Source organism: Plecotus auritus (genome assembly GCF_963455305.1).
Source record: "Plecotus auritus genome assembly, chromosome: 8".
NCBI lineage: Eukaryota > Metazoa > Chordata > Mammalia > Chiroptera > Vespertilionidae > Plecotus > Plecotus auritus.
In genome coordinates this window covers 54,988,295-55,000,000 of record NC_137782.1, presented here as the reverse complement: position 1 = coordinate 55,000,000, position 11,706 = coordinate 54,988,295, and the positions used below count along the sequence as shown (strand labels likewise).

The 11,706-nt window shown below is 46.2% G+C and overlaps 1 protein-coding gene across 6 annotated transcripts in view; it reads left to right on the top strand.

Moving 5' to 3' along the window:
• Positions 1-605: 605 nt before the first annotated feature.
• ZNF532 (zinc finger protein 532) overlaps positions 606-11,706 on the top strand; it is a 99,103-nt gene continuing 88,002 nt past the window's right edge. For 3 of the 6 annotated variants that reach the window (XM_080682964.1, XM_080682963.1, XM_080682959.1), the window contains exons 1-3: positions 606-902; positions 2,443-2,524; positions 2,618-2,727. The gene's annotated coding sequence lies outside the window, so the exon portion shown is untranslated. Of the gene's footprint in view, positions 903-1,496; positions 1,658-2,442; positions 2,525-2,617; positions 2,728-11,706 lie in introns of those variants that run through there. The other 3 variants (XM_080682960.1, XM_080682961.1, XM_080682962.1) reach the window with 3 other exon arrangements.

Sequence of the window (11,706 nt, the reverse complement as noted above, 5' to 3'; positions counted from 1 at the left end):
AGAGCCCCTTCTTCCACTTGCAGGGAGCATTTCCCATTGAATTTATCTGAAGATAGCGTGCTCTCTTCTTACTTATTTGCCACCATTGCGAGGATAACAAACACCACCTTGGCTTCAAGAACCTGGGTAGAGGCTCTCGGTCTTTCTCAACCAGCTTTGGCGAGGCCTTGCTTCCTTCCACTCCAGTAAGTTGCGGCTTGGGGCCATGGCAAGGACTGGGTGAGCCTGACATGTCGTTTGAAAAAAAAAGCAGCCCTCCCTCCATCCCCTCACCACCACCACCACCCCGCTCTCCCGGGCGAAGCTGCAATCCAGCAGCCCCAGATGGGCGAGACTTGGCAGGTCCGCGGGGCTCCTCTCGCATCGGCGGCGGCACCCGGGCGTCCGCCGGCCGCCGGGCTTCGCGCTCCGGCTCCTGCTCCCCAGCCCTCCCTTCCCCCATCGGCCGCCCCCTCCCCCTCTCCCGCGCTCCCTTTTGTTCGCTCGCCGCTCCGGCCGAGCCACCGCCGCAGGGCCCGCACCCCCAGCCCTAGGCCCCGGCCAGGCGGGCCGCCCCGCCGCCGCCACCGCGCGGCCTAGAGCGCGGCGCCCGGGAGGCGCGGGGCCCGGGCCGGGCGCACGGCGAGGCCGCGGTGGCGGCGGGGCGGCCGGGAGCCGGAGCCGGGAGGCGGCGGCGGCTGCGGCTGCGGCTGCGGCGCGAGGCCGCTCCACCTCGCACGCACACACAGACCCCGGCAGCGGGAATGCAGATGACACGCCCGTAACATGGAGCCGCCGCCGCTACGACGACAGCAGCCGCAGCCCCAGCAGCAGCAGCCGGCGGCGCCGCGCTGAACAAAGGTCATCCGAGCTGCGGCCCAGACGCCCGGGCTTGACCGCTGCGAAGGCCAACCCGGGAAGGGGTGGGTGTGCGCCCGGGGGGCGGGGGCCCCAGAGGCCGGCGAGCGAGGGGCGCAGGGCCGCGGAGGAAGGGGCGCGGGTGGGCTCCGGGGCGAGGCGGGGCGCGGCCCCTCGTGCACCCCGCGGCTAGGGGTGAGCGCGTGAGGCTCAGGCCCTTTGGCTTGACTGCAGTGGCCTGTCCCACCCTGGCCTTGGGGACGCTGGCCTTCGCGCTCGGCCAACTTTCTTGGGGGGCCGAGGACCAGCCGGTTTTGCTAGGCCCCACAGGTTCAGAGAGGGGGGCCACGTGAGCCAGGAGCTCGCCTCCTCCCTCCATTGCCGGCTGTGCACAGGGTTTTCCAAGGCCTCTGTGCCCCTCTTTCCCACTGCCCCTTCGTGTCCCCCTACCCCCACCCCAGGCATCTTTAGTCTTCTGCCCCGAGGTGAAGGGATTTGGACTTCTCCCCCCAGGTGCCTGAAAGAAGAGAAGGTTGGAGGAGGAGGAGACTGGGGGGGCTGCTGGCGGTGGTGACAGGGCTGGGAGAGAGAGAGGCACGGGAGGAGGGGGCTGGGTGGGGTGGGGGTGACAGGCAGCGAGGAGCCTGGTCAACAAGCCAGCACCACTCAGCCAGGAGGCCGAGGCCGGCTCCCGCAGCCAACGCGTCCAGTGTGAGCAGACACACATAGATTGCTTTCTTGGGGGCTCTTTGTCAGCCACCAACACAGAGAACACACACTGACACACAGGTACACAAAGATCTGAGCCAGGTTGTGGGAGGTAAGTGGGGGAAGGCGAAGGAGGGGGCCACAGGGTCTGCGGTGGGCTTTCGGGTGGAGGGGGTGGGGGATGGGCCCTGAGGGGCTCTGGGGTGCTTGTGAGGTGGGCATTTCCAAGACTGGGTGCTTGTGTGGTGGTGGGGGACACACGATGACCTTCCCCTCCTCAGGAAGACCTAAAAGGGAAGAGCAACCCCCTGCGAGAGCCCCCCGTGCTGATGATTTTCAGGGACTTGTTGGCAACTCAGCGAGGGTTGCCATAGCTTTTTTATGTAGGGTGACCAGAACCGGCTGAGACTGGTTTGAGGCAGATCAGCTCCTGAACACAATGCAGTCACTGAGCTCCTACAGTGGGATAGCAGCTTCCTCCCTTCATGGCAGCCAAAAGCAGAGGCGCTTGCAGGAAGGTACCATCCCAACACAGTATGTGAATGCACACTTAGACACCACACAGCACTGGTATGTGGCTAATGGAGTCCTGAAAGAGCCTGTGTAGAGAAGATGGGAAAAATGTGCAGGTTTGCAAGGTCTGAGATTACTTGGGCTTTTCCTGCCTTTTTCTTTTGCTTAAGGGATGGACAAGGAGCTGAGATTTATGACCCTTATTAAAGAAAAAAAAATGTGACTTGCTAGGGTGGGGACACTTGGTTTATACCTCTCTCTCTCTCTCTCTTTCTCTCTCTCTCGTTTTTAACAAAACCAAACCAGAATGAACTGATGGATTTGTAATGGTAGTTTGTTTGTTGCTGGAGATTGCTACTTTGCATGCTTTTTTTTCTCTTGCAGGGTATGTTCTGTTTTGTGCTTTTCCTTTTAGAAGCTACTAAAGGGTGTTGGGGATACTTCTGACTATTATGAAGGCCAAAAGGTAACAGTATTGTTCTAGAAAATGAGCATAAATGCTTTTCAGTGATGCTGTAAGGCATACATGCTGTCTTTTTTTTTTTTTTTCCCCTTGTAGGCCTGTTGACTGTGGCTGCTTTTAACCCTTTCATCTTTGCAGAGAATGCCACTGTGTGACAGTAACTGAACACTGTTCCAAAGTCTTTCCCAAAGGTCAAGGTTCACAAGGTGAGAGATGATATTTTGAGCATGAATTTAAGTATTTATTTGAAGATCCATTCAGACACAGACTGACAGTAGATTGGTACTCTGGAAATAATATTGGGCTCTAAGTGGAGAAGAATTACTCTTAATGTTATCCACGTTTAATGGAATTAGAGTGACTTTATGATGGTATTCCTATCCAGGCAAAATCAGAATGACCTCATTAAATCACCTGTGTCTAATCATTTAGAAGATTCAGGCCTGGAAAGAAGCAAGTTTAGAGGATGGTAGGCGGCAGGGCCTTGTAGAGAATGCACTGTTTTGCATAAGACTAAAGCAGCACACATGTAGTATTTTCCCGATGATTACAAAAGATGATTCCAAAAAAAAGAAGGACTTCGCCAAATCGAGGCAGCTTCGCCACCTTTTTGGGATTTGAGAAGTCTGAAGGTAGATTTGCCTTTTGTTCATTCATCACCTTTTTTTTTTTTTACCTTGCTCTCTGTTAACCTGAAAGGTTTTTCACTCAGAGTCAAGTGGTGGAATGGCTTTTATTGATTTTGGGGGCTGTTGACGGTGAGTTTGCCATTGGATTATTTGTGGCATACATTTTAATGTGGAATCCTAATGCTATACCAGGAGGAAAGTGGGTAGTCTGGCTTCATCTGTGAAAAGATGCCTGTTAACTCAAAGCTTTATAGCAGTGGATGGCGGAAAATGTCTAATGCCTTAAGAGATGGAGGTTAGATTTGAGCTGGCATTTTTGTGCACCCTCCAGAATCACAGTTTGCAGGAGAGAGAAGACAGCAGGAATGAATGTAGGCAAGGGAAGAACAAAGGCAGTGAGAGCTTACAGGGGAACACTAAACATTTTGCCTTGGGGGTTCCTTATGAAAAGAACTTCTACTTCCCCAAACAGGAAACCAGCAGCTCCAGAATCACATCCAATATGATGTCATCAACAGATAGAACTGGTTCTGTCTTCTGGTTTGGTAACAGTACAGTCAAGGGGAGCCCATACAAGACATGATTGAAAATAAATTTCTCCTCTACTTTGAAGAGGGTATTTTGTTCCTCTTTGCGGTCAGCAGAACTGAGTCTTTTCAGAAATGCTGAGGATCTTAGAATTGGTTGTGAGCTGGCAGTTGGTGGGCAGAATATCTGCCCTGGAGGGTATCAAGTATGCAAGGGTTTTTATTGTTCAGAAATATTCCGTGCGGTTGCAGAGCATCCAGTGTGTGAAAAAACTGGCAAAGGGAAAAGGGAGTGTATGGTCAGCTCAAGAGTACTTTGTGTAGTATTTAATAGACATAAATGTAATCTCGGACTGATAGACAAGTAAATAGCTTACGTGATGGAACAAAATTCTTGACAAATCACTGTGCTGAAATTGGTTTTCAATTCTGCAACGGTTTGGACTGCCAGAGGTGCTGTGTCTGAATGTGGGCAGAAATCTGCTTGCAAAGCAGATCCTGGTCCATGTTGCACGATGTGCTACTCCTGCTTTTTTGGTGCCAACTAAAACTCAGATGGCTAATATGATAAACCTTAATGAGCTTGCTACAATAAACTGTTTTATAATTTAGTCCTTCACTCCTGTCTTGAGAAAGCCAGTGATTTTTATGTCACTTTGACAGCTAACCCCCCTGGTAAGGAGTCTTTCTTGTTAATATGTTTAAAAGCCCTTTTTGTAAAGCATTTGTATGTCACAGAATGTTCTGGTTTACTCTCTCTGTGGTTTTTAGCTTTGTTCCTCCCCCTCCCCCAGAAGGCTCCTGAAAAATAGCATTTGTTTTGCATTTAGGCCGGTCTTTCCAGCTGCAAATGCAGTGTGAGGTTGGAGAGCTGGTTCTCCAGGGCAGCAATCGGGGAAGCTCATCTTGGATGGAGGTCTGTCTCAGGTGGCGGTCTCCTGCTGAGCTCTAACAATGTGGCAGCCCAGGTCCCCGAGGGAGAGGATCAGAGTTTTCTGGGCTTGGGAATGTGAATGTGAGTGTGGAAAACAGCAACAGCATTAGCATTAGCTTTCCTGGAAGAGCCAGGAGGGAACAGGGTGGCACCCATACACGGGCTGGGCCTGTGTGTTGCTGTCCCTGTCGCCTTGGAGGCAGCCACACCTGGAGCCCGCAGCCCCTCGCCTGGTGGGGATTGCCTGCAGCAGTCCCCAAGGCGGCCATCTCCTCTGCAGGAGGAATGTGTGGGTTTGGCTGAAGAGGGTACACTGGAAAGAAAGTGTCACTGGCCGTTGAACCCTTTGCTTGTTTTTGTCATTTGCCTACTTAGAATCATTTTTTCCATGTGAAAGAACATTGGATCGAGGGCTTTTAGAATTCGGCCTCCTGGTTCTGGAGGGCTCTGCTATCTCCTTTTTCCCTGTTTTGTCACAAAGAGGTTCCCTGCCCCCACCCGCCTTGACTCTTTTTTAAAGGAAGGTCTAGGAAGGAGGCAGCCAGCACGGGAATGGGATTTTCTGCTTAGCCCTTTGACCAGGATGGGTTCGAATTTTAGGATTTCTAGTCTCCCAACCTCTTTATTTTTTCCCTGGAAATGCTTTCTTGGGCATTGCTGTGGGGTATAGTCTGTCTTCTGTTGGTTTTAAATAACCTTCCCTGTGTCCTTGGTAGAACTCCATCTGGCTGTGTGCATCTGGAGCAGACGTTGCCAATGCAAGGGAAACTGGAAGTATCTGGAAAAGATCTGGGGTTACTCCCTCCTCATTCCCTCAGTATCTCTTCCTAATCAATACAATTCCATAACAAAACAACAGCTGCTAGGCTCAAGGTTAAGGAAAGCCACACCTTTGTGTTAATTAGAGTTAGGGGAGGATCTTTAGCCAAGTCATGGCTAAATAAGGAAAAATTTTAAATTTACATGTGGTAAAATTTATTGGTGGTGTACAGTTCTCTGGATTTGACAAGCATATAGCACTGTGTATCTGCCACCACTATCTATTAATAAGTAATAGTTCTGTTGGCCCCAAAACTGTCCTCCTGATTTCCCTTTGCAGTCATACTCATCCCCTGGCAGCTACTGGTTTGTTCTGTCCCTATGTCTATTCCAGAATGTCATACAAATATTTGAGATTCATCCATATTGCTGTGTGTATCCATACTTGGTTCTTCTATATTGCTAAGTTGTAGGCCACTGTATGGATGTACCTCAGCTTTTTCTCCATTCACCGGTTGAAGGACATCAGGCTTTTTCCCAGTTTTTGGTGATTGTGAATAAAGTTGTAAATATTTGCATACAGATTTTAGTTTGAACATTAGTTTTTATGTCTCTTTGGTAAGTACTTCAGAGTGGGATGGCTGGGTCATATGGTAAGTACATGAGAATTAGAAGTTTGAATGAAAATAAATTCAGCTCATCTCACAGCTCACACACACAAAAAGATCTAGTCAGCTACAGTTAAGACTTCTCAAGTAGGAGATTGTAGAGAACATTATCTGAAGACACATGAGAGATGACCGAGATAATAGACCACTCACTAACAGGATGACATGCTTTATAACCCAGAACTAATCGGAATTAGCCAAAAGTGGAAACAAAAAACTGCAAGTGGTAAAATCTCCTTTGTTTCCTACAGCAGTTATTTTTAATCTCTTCAGAAACATTTGGCAGTTTAATTTTTGCATTTGTCTTCAGGTTCATCAAAACACCAAACAATAATAGAATCAAACTTTTGGAAAGTGGTACCAAAGATCTTTGTTGACATCTTAGTTGTGTAAACAACTTAATTATAATTTGTCTGATTTATTGACTGCCAAAATATTGGGGCTTTTTTAACATTTGAAGTTATTATTCAGCTTTTATGTCATTTAAGGAAGTAAAAAATACTTAAGCAATATCAAAACAATGAAATAGGTAGTTTTTGGAGGCAGATTCTTTTTTAGAGGATAAAATAGTGTTCAGGATCGGGAAGAACAAATAGACCAAGTTATGGTGATGTAGAGCGGGGAGAGCCCTGAGAAGTGGGGAGTGATGTTAAATTGGGGATTATTTCATCTACTTGACAGATACTTACTGACTGTTTACTAAGTGCCGCGTGTTGTGCTAGGCACTGGGAGTACCAAAGGGAAAGGAATTCAGAGAAAAATAAGTGGGACGTAGCCCACAGATGCTATGACAAGAATGTGAATGGGCCACCCAATGCCGTGTGTCCAGAGAGGAGCCCTTGAAGAGGTAGCTTCTGAGCCGAACCATGAAAGACCAGTAAGAATATGTAAGGCAGGCAAAGACTTGGGGGAAATGAGAGTCTGGTGGAACAGTGTGTCAAGGGCAGTGAGGGAACTTGGTGTTGACAGTCCTTTGGGGGAGTGCGATGTGGGAGAACAGAGGAAGCTTAGGCAGTCAAGGCCAGACTTCTGAAGGTCATTCTGTATAGTCCATTTGAGTCCTGGGGTAGTCCCCAGGAGGATGGAATGGAGGCTGTTCAGGTGGGAGGCAGGGAGGTCAAATGATGGACCAATGCAAGCAGAATCCAAGAGAAAAGCCCCAGGGCGTGATCCAAGGTGTTGCAGTGGGGAACGAGTGGTAGGTGGTGACTGCCTCGGGGGCAGGCAGGCCTAAGGTGATATGGGGGATGAGGTATGGGGAATGGCGGTGATATGGGGGATGAGGTATGGGGAATGGCGGAAGAGGTGGATGAAGGCTCTCGGAGATTACTTGCCACTGGTTGTTTATGTCTCTGAGATCCTGAATTAGAAGGCAGAATAGATTTGGAAGGTGGAGGTGGAGAGGCTTGATATGGTGAGTTCAAGTTTGGGTTGCCTGGGGGGGGGTGACTTTTGTCTCCCAGATCTGTTTGGGCTGGAGGTCTAGATTGGGAGGATTTAGCATAGACCAGAAATAATTCTTAAAAGGTGGAAAAGGGTTGGGTTTAATGGTTTATACAGTAAAAACCGTAAGTGAAGTAGGAGGGTGGCTGAAGAACTTAAGATACATGCTTCAGGAAGTTGGAGGGCCAAACATTGCCAGACAGGTAAAAAATTTTAGTAGTTAATACCTGCAGACACTGCAGTCCACCATGGTGGGCCTTTCTGTATGTTACGTCATTTATACTGAAACCATGAGATTAGGTACGTACTATTATCCCCATGGTGCAGGTGGGGAAACAGACAGATCCTGGCCCGGGTCTGCCAGCTCATAAATGGTAGTAGAGGCAGAATTTGGAAGACTGCTCCTCACTTACCAGGCTATTCTGCATGGGGGAGCACATGGGGAAATCATGAGAGTTGTTTAGGGGTATGGAGACAAGAGGGGGGAGTTAGAGAGAGGGCTCAGGTAAGTGCTCAGCAGCACTGATGTGCAGGTTAGAAGTGGCAGATGGTAGAGGTGAGAATGTGTAATGGAGATGGTTGAGTCCCAGTAAGAGCCCTTATAATTAGCCAGATTTCCCTGACTTGAGTCATCATGGAGAGAGAATCTGTGTCTACACCAGAGATGGTGCTAGAAATAGCATGTTGAAAAGACAGACGTTTTTACTGGTACTAGGGTGAGGATACAAGTTGGAATGGAGAAGGAACAAAGAGGTGTTTTTGTTTTGTTTCGTCTTTGAAAGGGATGAGAAAAAGTAAATGGAAAGTGATGTTGAGAAAAATCTTTTGTTCCAACAATAAACAAACACTGGTTAGAGAGTTCTTTGAACCATCGTCTACAGATGGAAAGTTCTAAATTCTGTTTTAAGAATGAGGTGTGCGAGCAAATTCTGCTTAATCTAAACCTGGAGACTGAAATAAGTAATTTTTAGGCAAACTCTGGTCTTTTTAACTGTCCCACATAAGTAGCCTCTAGTCGGTGGTGTTTAGTGTCCAAAATGCAGGCTTTGTATTGTTTTGTTTTCAGTCAAATATTATTACAACTTGACATAATTAGAGATTCCAGGCATCCTGAAGGATTTATGGAAGCCTAAAGATAAAATCAAGGTGTTGTAGATCTTGAATGTTTTCCTTTTAGAACTCCTGCTTTGCAAAGGCCCACTCAGGAGCCTAGTCATGGTGTTGATTTTGGTAGTTTTCTTCTATGAGGAACAAATTCTTCCTAGGGATCTGAATGGTAAGAATTAGATTGCTGAAAAACTTACTGGGTTAGAAAATTCAAATACTTCCAGTGATTGAGCCCATATTGGGGTGAGGGGGAAGGGTCATCTGTTTTTAGTAGCAGGTAGCAGGTTTGGAACTAGAACCCAGCACTCTGAGCTTCCAGTCTAAGGCTGTTGCATAATTACTTTCTCTCTGCCTTCCAAAATTTATTATATGTATTTCGATGGTATATAAGTCAGCTCATTTATAATCCTTATATCATGTGAACCTGAAACCATGAGTTATTCAAATGAAGCCTCACTCATTGATAAGCTGGTCTGTTACACTTGATTTAACATAGCAAGAATGCCAGAGGTAGTTTGAGGTTTGTAGCTTGAGAACTGATTATGTCTGGTGTTGTGGTTAAATCTGGGATGTAAGGCCACGGAGATTTTCAGTTGCCTCTGCCTAGCCCTCAATGAAACAAATCTGAATTCTGCCCACTGACTAGCTGTGGGACCTAGAATGAGTTACTTAAATAAGCCATACTTTCTGGAGGGTTATTAGGATTAAATACATATAAAGTGTTAAACAGAGTGTGTGGTAGGTAGTAAACCCTTCAAAACATTGCCTATTCTGTCTTCTGCAGCCTCCTGTTTCTGGGAAAGGGCTTTTGCTCAACATTTTTTTTTTCCAGTTTAGGAGTGTGTTGTTTCTTCTGGCTTTCCTTTGATCTCATTTATAAGTGCATTTATTTATTTTTTTGGCACCATAGAAACACATACAATGAGTGTCTCTTGCCTTGTCTGTAGGTCTTCAGTTACACCTGCCCTGTATTTGGTTAAAAGTGGGCGAAATGTGGGCAGGAGGTTACATACTTGTTCCTACTTGACTATACTTTCATTTGTAGGTGGGAATCTTGCATGAATTTTGTAGTAAATCTTGTATTTCAGTGTTCTTAGTTTTTTGAAAAATTCAGCCCAGTGAGTGGCTATAGTCAACATTGTCTGTCTGTTGGTATAATTTATGTTGATCAGAATTTAAAAAAAAACCTGGTTGTGAAAGTATGGCAGGTTTGCCAATACCTTTGATCTGTCCCTTTCCCCTGGCACTTTGCTTCCCATGTTTGCTCGACAGTGACCAGATACTCATATCTGCTCACTGGGATGTGGTGGTGATGGAAGATTTAGTGCAGAAGGCATCCAAGGCATCTAGGAGGAATTATTTTGTGTCTAGAACTGATCCGTGCAGTATGATAGGCACCAGCCACAGAGGGCTATGGGGCACTTGCCATGTGGCTAGGCCTAATTGAGATGCACACACCAGGTTTTGAAGACGTACACAAAAAACAATGTAAAATAATCTCATTAATAGATTTTTTAGATTGATTGCATGCTGGAATGCCCCGAGGACTGAAAGCTAGGAACTCCGATGTCCTCTTGCACTCACTCAGCTTCCCTGTGCTCCTTCCAGGCCCCCAGGTCCTAGGTTGCCTGTGTCTCTGCCTTGGTGGAACTGTGTTCCCTTGGTTGTGCATATGGCCGTATATTGCCATGTCTTCATCTATTTATTTATATATTTCTCATACATATTAAATTTTATTTTTATTTAAAAACATTTTTAAAAATTACAGTTTGCATTCAACATTACTTTGTATTAAGTTTCGGGTGTACAGCATAGTGGTTAGACAACCATATACTTTACAAAGTATTCCCCCTGATATTTCCAGTACCCAACTGGCACTATACATAGTGATTACAATATTTTTCAGGACCAAAAATCTCATTGGTCCTGGTCTAATTCAGCTTGTGGCTTGGGAGGGCAGGGTTACCAATAACCCTAAGTGGGTGACAGTTTTCATTGGGCTTGTGAGACACCCCCTGAGGGGTCAGTACAATAGGAGTCATACAGACAAGTGCAATTAGCTATCTAATGTCAAGGCATTCCTCATTTTATAATGGGATGCTTTCTGGAGGATGTCGTTGTAAGAGCAAAATCTGGTATAGCCTGCCTTTGTTCAGACATCCTCACAACCATTGAGTGAATGAGTAAAGGCAATGAGAAATGATTTGTATGTGTTTATTAGCTAAGTTTAACAAGCTGGAGGCAATGAAAGGGTCTGCCTTTTTATGGAACATGCTCTTGTTCATATATGAAAAAGATGTTGTTGACCACTTGTTTTTTTCAGTGGTAAGTGGATTTTCCTTGATTTGTCCTGTCTTTCATCTCTTCTGTTTATAGCCTAGAATACAGAATTTCTAGATGCCCCACTGTCTCAGGAGTGTGGTCTGTAGCTTTGCCTTAATTCACTCTTGTCAAGAAATAACTTGCCCACAAGTGAATTGAATTTGTGTTCTTAATTTTTATACTGTTTTCTAATATGCTTACTTGGATTCTAAGGGTAGAGGTGGGGGGAAGAATACAAAAAAGGAAAGACTGACTCTTAGTAGAGATTTTGATAAAAATAAATTTTGGGTAGAATTGTGAAAAAGAAGAGGGACGGAGCTTGACAAAAAGAGAGAGATGATCCAAGGAGGGAAGTGATGGAGAAGTTTAACACTTGGCACAAGAAGAAAATGTGCAGAAGACGCTGAGCATAGTTTTCTGGCTAGGACAGAGATTTTGAGCCAGGAAATGTTGAAAAACAAGAGTCTCAAGGAAGATTAGCTAAAGGGTGACTTGGCCACCTTGGAACGTGAAGTTAAAGGAAACTGTCTATTCCAAGCCACTTTTGATTTCTGGATAGTTAGGACTCACAGCGAACCTGACAAGTGAAAGTCTTAACACATTTTATGCCTGAGGAATTGGAGGCTCTGAGAGATGAACAGATATGCCAAGGCTAGGTTGCCAGTCAGTGTGGGGGTTGGCATGCATACCTGGGTCTTTCTGACCCTGAAGTCTGTACCTCAGTATAGTAGCCAAAGTGTATAAACTCTTTAAAAACAAAAGTCTACTTAAAAAAAAATCTTCACTTGTCTTTATT